The following is a 9,760-nucleotide window of genomic DNA, read 5'->3' on the forward strand; positions in this document are numbered from 1 at the left end:
TCAAAGAAGTTCTACTGAAGTTAATAGACTATCAGACTAACTTAGGGCCATTAATTTCAGTGAGTCTACTCTGAGTAAAACACAGCCGGTTACAACTCAAAGTATTAATGATTCATATGCATCTTCACGTTCAGCAGACTAGAGAAGGGTCGGCAAGATTTACCTTGCCTGGGCCAGATCGCATCTACGCAGACGTGATTTCCAGCGCCGCGGAAGCGAGTCCCCGCTCCGTGTTGCACCGGTTTAGCACAAAGTGTGGGGACTCGACAAGTGGGTGGCTCGGTTCGGGGGCGGCTTGTGGGTTGTTTAAACAACCCGTGGGCTGCTTGTGGCCCATGGGCCACAGGTTGCTGACCCCTGGACTAGAGCAATGGTTTACAATCATTTGGGGCCCATGGGCACATTTGTAAAAAGAAAAAGGTGTTGTGGGCATACACACACTCACACGCTGTAAACTATTCTACTGGCTGCAATAGAATACTCTATTTCAAGGCTAATTTTGGCAGGAGGAAGAGTGCCATAGAAGGCACACTGCAGTTGCCAAAGAAAGCCTCTGTGAGTGGGTGTGCACCTGCCACATTGGTGACCCATGAGCTAGAGTAGGTCAGCTTAACTTCAGTATGACCAGCAACCCCATCCCAGTTATGTGGTGTCAGAAACAAAAACTTAACATGAGTGTTGTGGAGACAGTCTTGCTAGAAAAGCTGCCTATACTTACTCCCACTTTCTCCTTCCAAGCACCAGGCCCCTGACTCTCATAAGAGGCTTTTTGGGGAACACAGAGGGATGCAATGGGGAGAAGGTAGGTAAGCACAGTTTTATAAATGCAAAAATTCTGGATCCAGATCTATATCTTAATTGTAAACGTGGCATTATTGACTAAGAGAGCTAATGAGACTTGGGCTAAAAAAGATAAATGAATCAAAGCAAAAGCCTTGTATTTTAGGCATGTGATCTTACATATTTATTAGCTTTAACAGAGAGCCTCCAAAGCGGAGCACACAAGACACAAAATCTACACTCTTCTCTATTCAGCTATGAGGGTAGGTGCACAGAGATACACATGGACTGACATCACCCAATGGACATTTGTTGGAAGCAGGCTCCAAATGTAGAACGGCAAAGAGGCATGTGGCCAAGCTGCTTGTGAACATGTGGCTGGCGAGTTACCAATTGCAGTTATTTTCTCCAAAAAGGACAAGGCATGTACTTCAGCCATGCTCTCCTCTTCCGCTTCATAGGTACAAAAGGTATGCATTACAATTCCTGCTTTCAGCCAGAATGCTAGACTCAACCAGAACAGTTATGACAAAAGGAGTGATTACATAAGCATAACCCAAGGGGGTTCTCATGAGAAGAGAAGACTCCCTGGAAAAGACCCTGATGTTGGGAAAGATTGAGGGCACAAGAAGAATGGGATGACAGAGGACGAGATGGTTGGACAGTGTTCTTGAAGCTACCAGCATGAGTTTGACCAAAGTGCGGGAGGCAGTGGAAGACAGGAGGGCCTGGCGTGCTCTGGTCCATGGGGTCATGAAGAGTCGGACACGACTAAACGACTAAACAACAACAACCCAAGGGGATGTAGTAAGGGATATTCTTAACACTTTGGGAAAATGTTCTTAGCAAGAAGTGGGAAGAGGAAAACACAAGGGGTGGTTGCATGGCAAGACTTCTTGCTACACACCACTAGTTAATTCACCTGAGCAACTGTGGAACTCAAGCAACTGTTTTGGGGATACATGCAATTTTAACTCTGGTTTATGGGATTAATGGAGAATGAATGAAACCCCATGTAAAAATGCACTCAGGATAGCCACCCCTCATCTGATTAATATGGTATCTTTTACTGCCTTGTGGCAATTATTGGCTACAGAAATGGCATGTGTAGCAACACTGGTCCCATGAAACATATCTGAATAGACCCACATACACACACAAGTAACTAAGGAGGGTGATACATGTAAATAAAGTTAAGTAAGTGCATAAACAAAATGTGTACACCAGCAATAAATGAGTTAGTGCAGTATGCCAGATTTATACCACTGTATTTGGTTCTGTGAAACGTGGGTCTGAATCATTACCCTGCCATGGCCCTGAGCAAATTATTTTCTCGGTCACAGTTCCACAGTCATAAAATGGGAATATTGTACATACTTCCAAGGATTATGTTAGGGCAAAGAGAATGAAAAACTGTAAAGCATGTTGCATATTAGAAGTGTGATATGACTACTAAACAGTAGAAGTAATTATTGTATTATGCAGAAGGGTGTGCACCTCTAGCACTAATGTACCTTTATCCTTCCATTTCTCCAATCCTGTACAATATAATGTGTTTATACTCACTGGAAACAGATATAAATTATAGGGCCCATATAAGAATCAAGCTCTAGCTTCATTTAGTAGTGGCATCATCCTTAACTATCATGGAACAGTTTAAGCCCACAGGATAATGAACACAGTGAAATTGAGGCTAATGCAGCACATGAGAAGTGAGGAAATTAGAGGGGCTATTGTAAAGTCCTCAAATTCATTTATATCCAATTGATATTAAGGATGCTGGCTAACAATTTCCTGCAGAAAAAGCTTGTGTACTGCAGTCTTATTATTTTGGGATGAAACCCAGGGATAACACTAAAATGCTGATAAGCTCACATTACTGAAAAGTAATAATTCTGAATTGAAATCTGAATTTTAAAAATTGAAATTGAAATCATAGATTAATCCATCCTTTAGAATGAACTGATTTTGCTACACTTCTGTGCTTATCCTTAATTTAACTTAGATGACCTCATTCTTTCTGTCTTCCAGAAATAAAATTTAAAAGACTGATATCTTATCAAGAAGCAGACATAGTGCTTCTACCAGTTGGGGGAGGGGAACAAAGCTCAGTATTCCTGCCCAAGGCCCAAAGAGCCTTGCTCAGTATAGTTTGTCCACAGGCCTGAAAAGGTTAAAGAGCACTAGCAAGCACTTCTTCCAACTATTTTAAGCTACCAGCAATGCATTATTTCCCAACATGAGTCAAGCAAGAAAGTAATTTTGTCCACATTGCAAATGTTATACTGGATAGCTTCCTATGAATTCAGTGCTTAGGCCATGGCAAAGTCAATGAGAGTCTTTTAATTGGCTAAGCATCAGGTCTTCCATTATCCTATAAAATGCTTAGAGTATAGGTAGGATATTAGCATACACTCAGACAGACGCCACATGCTGCAAGAGAACAAAATCATTGTCTATTAAAGAGAAAGGGATTCCCGGAGGCGTCTGGTAGGGCTCTATGGAAGCAGGATGTTATAATAAAAATAATAATAATTTTGAACTAGATGGATCTTTGGTCTGATGTACTAGAGTCTTTTTATGTTCCCAAGTAGTTCTGTAGAAGATATAAGAGGTTATATTTAGGAATATCGTGACAAACTGTATGGCCAAGCTTGAAAGCTTACAATGAGAAGGCAAAGGGTTATACATAAGGAGACATACATTTCCTGCAGCGCAATATATATGAGATTATGGAAAACATGGTGGTGGGGAATGAACAGCTATTAGGATGCTAAGGGTATCTATGCCAATGAATAGCAGGTTTAGATATTCCTGACAACTTTAACTGCAAAATGGAACCAAGTTTTCTAATCTATGATGTTAACACCTACAGAAAAGCATCTGAATATGGTTATAGTCAGAAACCAGATCAATGACCCAGTAAAGCTATTCATACCAGAAGTGAATGATGCATCATGCAGAAATCTGACAGCACACTGTACTTGGCCTGTGTGTACCATGCAACTGACAACTATTTTATCATCTAAATTGTTTTAACAGCTTATAAATATGCCTTGCGATTTCACATTTTCAGTTTGCACACGATGCAATTCCAATCACTGGTAAGGGAAACAGCACTTGTGGTTTGAGGAGGCACAGAAACAGTCTTGCTTATTTCCACAAGTGGCAGTAACTACCATTGCATTCCAATTTTAGACACTATACATGTGTGGCAAAGTACCACTGATTCCAATGGAACTTGCTTACAATGAACTGTTTGTCTACAGCAGTCATAATTATCACTTCGGCGTTATAACACTCAAGTCAAACCTTGTTGACTGGGTGTGTGTCAACTTATTCTTTCCTTACCAGCTGTGGCTTACAGCCTATTTCAGTTATAGAAGTACCCTCAGATAAACCACAGCAGCTGCTGGGTTGTTGTTTTTTTAAAGAAAAACATGCAGTAGTGTTGATCATGTGATCCCCTAATATTAGGAATGAATCCAGATGGTGGCATTCAACTACTGTCAAACAGAAATGGTTTTGTAACTTGCATCCACAAGGCAAGAGAGATACTATGGAAATACACAACTTCAAGCAATGATTGCCCATAAATTAACCCAGGCACAGGCAGAGATTCTAAACTGCGCAGTTCAGCCTATAAAGAGTGTGATGGAAACAAATGCCTCAAAATGCAGCAGAACTGTTTCGAAACTACTTCCATTCCAACCCACTTAAAAATGTATGTCCACCTTCACCCCTGCTCAAAAGTTGGTCCCTGGAGAAGAAGCGGTAATTATTTCTAATTTAGTGTGTTCGGGGTCCCAAGCAATGAGATGTTTGTAGTTTTTGATTCACACTCAACCTAGCACTTTCAACAGCATCATTTATTATTCTAAAAGTAATAATTTCATTAAGGTAGTGAAGAAGTTTTAACACAAAATCTATAACAACATTAAAAAACACAAAAACCAAAAATGATGTCTGGATTTATACAGATCCTTTTAAACACATTTCAAAAAGTAGCTTATTCGGGTGGGTGGGGGGAGGGGAGATTAAACATAAATAAAATATATTTTCATGATTTTTGAATGACAGATCTCTAGGATTTTAGTATATCCTTCCCTACAGAGCACAAATAACCATAAACACATTGACAGCTATCCTGCTTTCATTTACCTTAAATGAAAATCAGTATGTAAAATGCTAACTAGCCTCACTTGTTATGCAAGCAGCATCATTTCATTTGTAGTTTAGTGAGCAAGTCATTTCTGTCTGGGTAAGTGACACAACATGCTGCATTATGTTGCTCGCAACACAGAAAGCTAACAACCACCCATGGGAAGACAGAATTTGAAAACTGGAAAAAGGAACACTTGTTTGCATCCAGTAAAAGTTGTCCCAAGAATTTACACAAGATTAACCCAATAGTTGTACTCTACATGTGTGTACATGCACAAACAACCACACACACACACACACACACACACCTCTGTATCACTTTTCTTATCCTTTTCCTAGGCATGTTTCAACCTACATACAATAAGACCCAATCTTTTAATTTGCATAGTAAATAAAAGGAAGCTAGTTCCTTGTATTCAACACTGGAGGAGGGTGTGCAGTGGAAGAGGTGTTAACTTGCTGCTTGTAACACCCAGCTTCCCATTCCTGCAAGACATCAGTTGCTTTTGTGTTTGCTTGTTTCTGCTTCCAAAGACATAATTGAACATCTCTGGACCAACACTGGAGTACTAATAGGAGCTCAGGCAAAACCTGACCAGGGCTTTATCACCCAAATGTCTGTTTATCCCAGGATCCACCACACCACTGCCCAGATTCTCTCCTTTTTGCTCATTCCATTTGTTAAAAGACAAGAACGAGGGGCTGATACATATCGCCTGTTTGCCGTCTCTCTGCAAAGGTGACTGGAAAAGATAACTGCTATCTAGCAAAGTTAACCTCCGTATCTGTACTCCTCTGGGTAAACCCTGAGTGGGAACTGTGCAGAAGATAGACTCACATAGGAAGAAGGATCGAGTCTGATGCCCATCAGTTTGTTGTACCCTGTCGCACCATCACTACTTCTTTTGATGGGAGGAGGGGGGAGTCGCAATTTTGCATACCATAGTTCTCCCCTCCCCACTCCATTTCAGTAGGAAAATCTATTTGGCAGCAGCCCTTCCCTACCAGAGCACTCTCGCTCCTTATGCAAACTCTGTTTGGGTGGCAATCTCAGCCACTCCACCTTCTTCCACAGTCCAGTCCTGCACATTTGCTCAGAATCAGAGCATAGGGAGCTGCCTTACACCGGTCCATCTACCTTAGTAGTGAAAACACGGGCTGGCAGCTGCTCTCCCAAGGTTTCAGGCAGGGGTCCCTTTCTCTCCCTCCCTCCCTGCCCTACCTGGAGATGCCAGGGATTGAACCTGGGACCTTCTGCATGCAAAGCTCTACCACTCTGAGCAAGTCTTACCGAGTTCAGCGGAGCTAATTTTACAGCCAGGTTCACAGAGCCCAGGTCTTGCAGCATCCGCTGCTGTCTTACCCCAGAGAGGGCGCGGACAAACGTGCAAGGCAATTACTCTGAAGTAAGCGCGCGGGAAGTTTTTGTTTGTTTTTGAGCGGAGGCAAATCACGGCTTTGCACGACGGGGCTTCAAAGCAAACCGACCACGCAGCCGAAGTGCTGCAGGCGAAACTGCAAAACCCAGCAGACAGTTTGGCAAAACACCAGCCTCCACAGCTCGAAGGAGAACTAGAAGCGCCCAGGTCTTCGCGCCACCAATAAAACTTGTTGACTCGAGGGGTGTGGGGGAGAGTGTGGCCCAAATCCGAGGGCCAAAATTGTGCATGCCAAGAGAAGCCCGGAGCCCACCCACCCACCTCCCGGGAGAAAGGACTGAATCCATGCCCGAGCTAAGAGAAAAAGAGCTGGAGGCAGAGGCTGTGCACGAGAGGGGAAAGGACAGCCTGGGTGGGATTGATGGTGGTGCAGACGCTGCCTTGAATTGCTTCTCTTTCTCCACATACCCAAACGAACCCCCTCCTTTTTTTTGGTGGAAGCACCTGCTCTTTCCCTTCAAAGGCAGCAGCGACCCACCACTGCGAAGCGAGAGAGAAAGGCGCCTTTTCCCGCTCTTTCCCCCACACCCGCCCGCGCGCCCCCTCCTCCTACTCCTCACAACAAACGGCGCTGCACTCCGGGACGCGCAACCCAACCCGAGCCTTACCTTGGCGCGGGAAGCTGCCAAGAGGCTCCTCCGAGCGGCTGCGGGCAGAGCTCCCAGGCTGGCGAAGGAAGCAAGCAAGACAAGCCGCTGCCGGTGCTGCTGCTGGTGGTAGCGGCGCGCTGAGGCGGCTCTTCTCTCTCTCCCTTCCGCGCTTTATTATTTTATTTTTATGCTCGCGCCCGGAGAGTCCTGCTTTCCCACTGTGCGGCGCGAAGTCTCGAGGGCTGCTGAGGAGCCGGAATGCCGGACGGAGGCGAATTTGGGAGCGCGGCGGCGGCGGCGCTGCTGGTGTTGGCGGTCGCCGAGAGCCAACCCCACCCTCCTCCTCCTCCTCCCCAAATCTACTCCTCGGCTGCCGGTGGGGCGGCGAGGGTGAGGGAGAGGCAGATTAAAAGAACGGCGAGGAAGAACACGGTGTCTGCCAACTATCCGAGCCGCTTCAGTGTTAGCTCCGCCTCCCCCACCTTCTCCTTCTTTTTCTCCTCTCCCGTTTTCTTCACCCGGTTCCGTTCTTCTTTCCCTCCTTCTCTTGCCCTGCAGTAGAGATTGGGCGAAGGGAGAAAGAGCCGCACAGGTTCTTTTTAGCTAGGAGGGCTTCTGAGGGGCGTGGCTAAAGGAGGGGAAAATGTGTGCGGGCACGTGCGCATCCCGCCTGCAAAAGCAACCCATAGATCTCCCTAGACCTTTGGAGGGGAAGAGAAGCCTCTGTCGCCGCCGCCGCGCAGCAAGAGTATCATTGATTTTCATGGAGCGGGAATGGATTGCATACACATGCACGCGGGCGAGCTGGCGAGCCTGGATGCATCAACCCGCAAGCGCCATCTCCGGATGGGCTCCTGCTGAGGAGCACCAGCAGTCAACACCACCACTGCTGCTGACTTGGGAGGTTTGGGACCCACTTTATTTAGGCCACGTTCAGAGTTGTTGTTGCAAACGGAATCCCTGATCCGGACCTCGTGCAGAGCGGAAATGAATTAGCTCTCCACCCCGAGAACGGGTTTCGAAGCTTTAGACTGCAGAACAGTCTTAAAATAGTTGCAAATAAAAGTTGCAAAATACGAAATAGCACATTGCTCTAAAACAATGGAGTGCCGCCTTCTTTTTAGTCCTTAATAAATGTCAATAGATTTATTCTCTCTGATCCAAAAGAGACATCCTGTGCAAGCATCTTGCTTCTTCAGGATAGTCCAGCTTAATTTCTACTGCTGCTGGCTCCAAGGACTGAGGAAGATGCTGAGTTCTCAGGTTTTATGTCTTGTTGAGAGAGCTCTCAGCTTGTGTTTCCAAGATGAGTCCTCAATCAGCCTTAAACACTCTCCTTTTAGCATATACCTAGAGTTTAACCTCCTGTCTAATGCAAACTTCTCTTTGCAAATGCAAACCCTTTCATAAGTCTTCTTTACATCAATGCATCCAAACACTACATTTTATGCATATTAAACATATATCTTTTAATAGGCCAGGGTCAGGGAACCTATGGTCCTCTGTATATGTTGCTAGACACCCAACATATGCCCCAGCCTATGTGACTCTAGGGTCAGGAAATACGGGTTGTAGTCCAACTTATGGAGGGTCAACGTTTTCCCATCCCAGCAAAATGATGTTGGGCTCTGATGGATAGTTCAGTTGGCTAGAGCGTGGTGCTGATAACACCAAGGCTGCAGGTTCAGTTCCCATAAGGGACATCTGCATATTCCTGCATTGCAAGGAATTGGACTTGATGATCCCCAGGGCCCCTTCCAACTCTATGATTCCTCTCAGCCTCAGAAGACATGGTCAGTGGTGAGGGACAATGGCAAGTGCAACCCAGTGACATCTGGAGAAAAACGGGGCCGCAGTTGGTGTGAAGCTGGTTTGGGAAACTGCCTCAAACAGTAGTATTTCACAATAAAGTGCAACATACATATGCAGTTAAGGTAATGTATATAATAATAATAATAATAATAATATAGAAATGAATCACAATAAAAAATCAATATGACTAATACAACCCGCCTGCCTTTCTTCACAGACACACCATGTACTGCCTGATTGAAGCTTGCAGACCACAGTTTGGACCTTGGACCACTGCTGGAGAACCCCTGTTCTAGTAGCTCTACCAATCCCTGCTCTACCAAGAGGGAGAGAAATAATTGTGAATAGATGGCAACTGTTCCTGCCTTTGCACCCTTGATGGGGAGGAATGCATCCTGTCCCAAAACATCCTTGCTCCTGAATGTGGGAAGGTGATCTGTTGTTACTCAGTGGTGAGGGAAAGGCATCCTGCACAACCTCAGAGGGCCTCACATGTTCCAGGACTCTGAGACATGGCCTTTGTTATCAAAACAGAACCTAGTGAAGCCTGGGAAGACTGTTTCAGTAAGAAATTTCATGGTTGCCAGTGGCAAATGTTTCACTCTAGATTGATAGAAAATGGCAGGCTCCTACTTGCCTGAAAATCACACCTGGTAATATTGGCTGCCAGAAACTCTATAAATGATGTGATAGGACAATGGAGTGTGCAACAGAAGAAGTACTTTTCTTTATTTTATTTAGCCCCAATTTGAGGGGTTATTTAGAAGAGATGCAAAGGCACAGCATTTTACTCAGGCTTTTGGGAACATTTGATTACTGTTCATCACCTGTTAATGATTTTATTAGTTGTACTGTTGCTTTAGTAATTTATTATGTAATGTATGTTACTGTTTTATTGTTATATAACCCGCCCTTGGAGCTTTGGTGAAGGGCAGGTAATAAATGCATATATAAATAAATTTAATATATTTTTAA

General features: G+C 44.5%; 1 protein-coding gene and 1 long non-coding RNA gene across 8 annotated transcripts in view; one reads left to right on the forward strand and one right to left on the reverse strand.

Moving 5' to 3' along the window:
* The window catches only part of LOC308471560 (contactin-4), a 520,761-nt gene extending 513,233 nt beyond the window's left edge, over positions 1 to 7,528 (reverse strand). For 2 of the 7 annotated variants that reach the window (XM_080995664.1, XM_080995658.1), the window contains exon 1: positions 6,992 to 7,528. The gene's annotated coding sequence lies outside the window, so the exon portion shown is untranslated. Of the gene's footprint in view, positions 1 to 5,782; positions 5,802 to 6,672; positions 6,692 to 6,991 lie in introns of those variants that run through there. The other 5 variants (XM_080995666.1, XM_080995665.1, XM_080995657.1 and 2 more) reach the window with 4 other exon arrangements.
* A 196-nt stretch (positions 7,529 to 7,724) lies between these two features.
* Positions 7,725 to 9,760, forward strand: LOC308471718. Its single transcript, XR_013983117.1, has 2 exons — positions 7,725 to 7,877; positions 9,003 to 9,760. It is a non-coding gene; the product is annotated as an uncharacterized lncRNA (long non-coding RNA).

Source organism: Podarcis pityusensis, assembly GCF_964106645.2.
Source record: "Podarcis pityusensis genome assembly, chromosome: 2".
Classification (NCBI taxonomy): Eukaryota; Metazoa; Chordata; class Lepidosauria; order Squamata; family Lacertidae; genus Podarcis; species Podarcis pityusensis.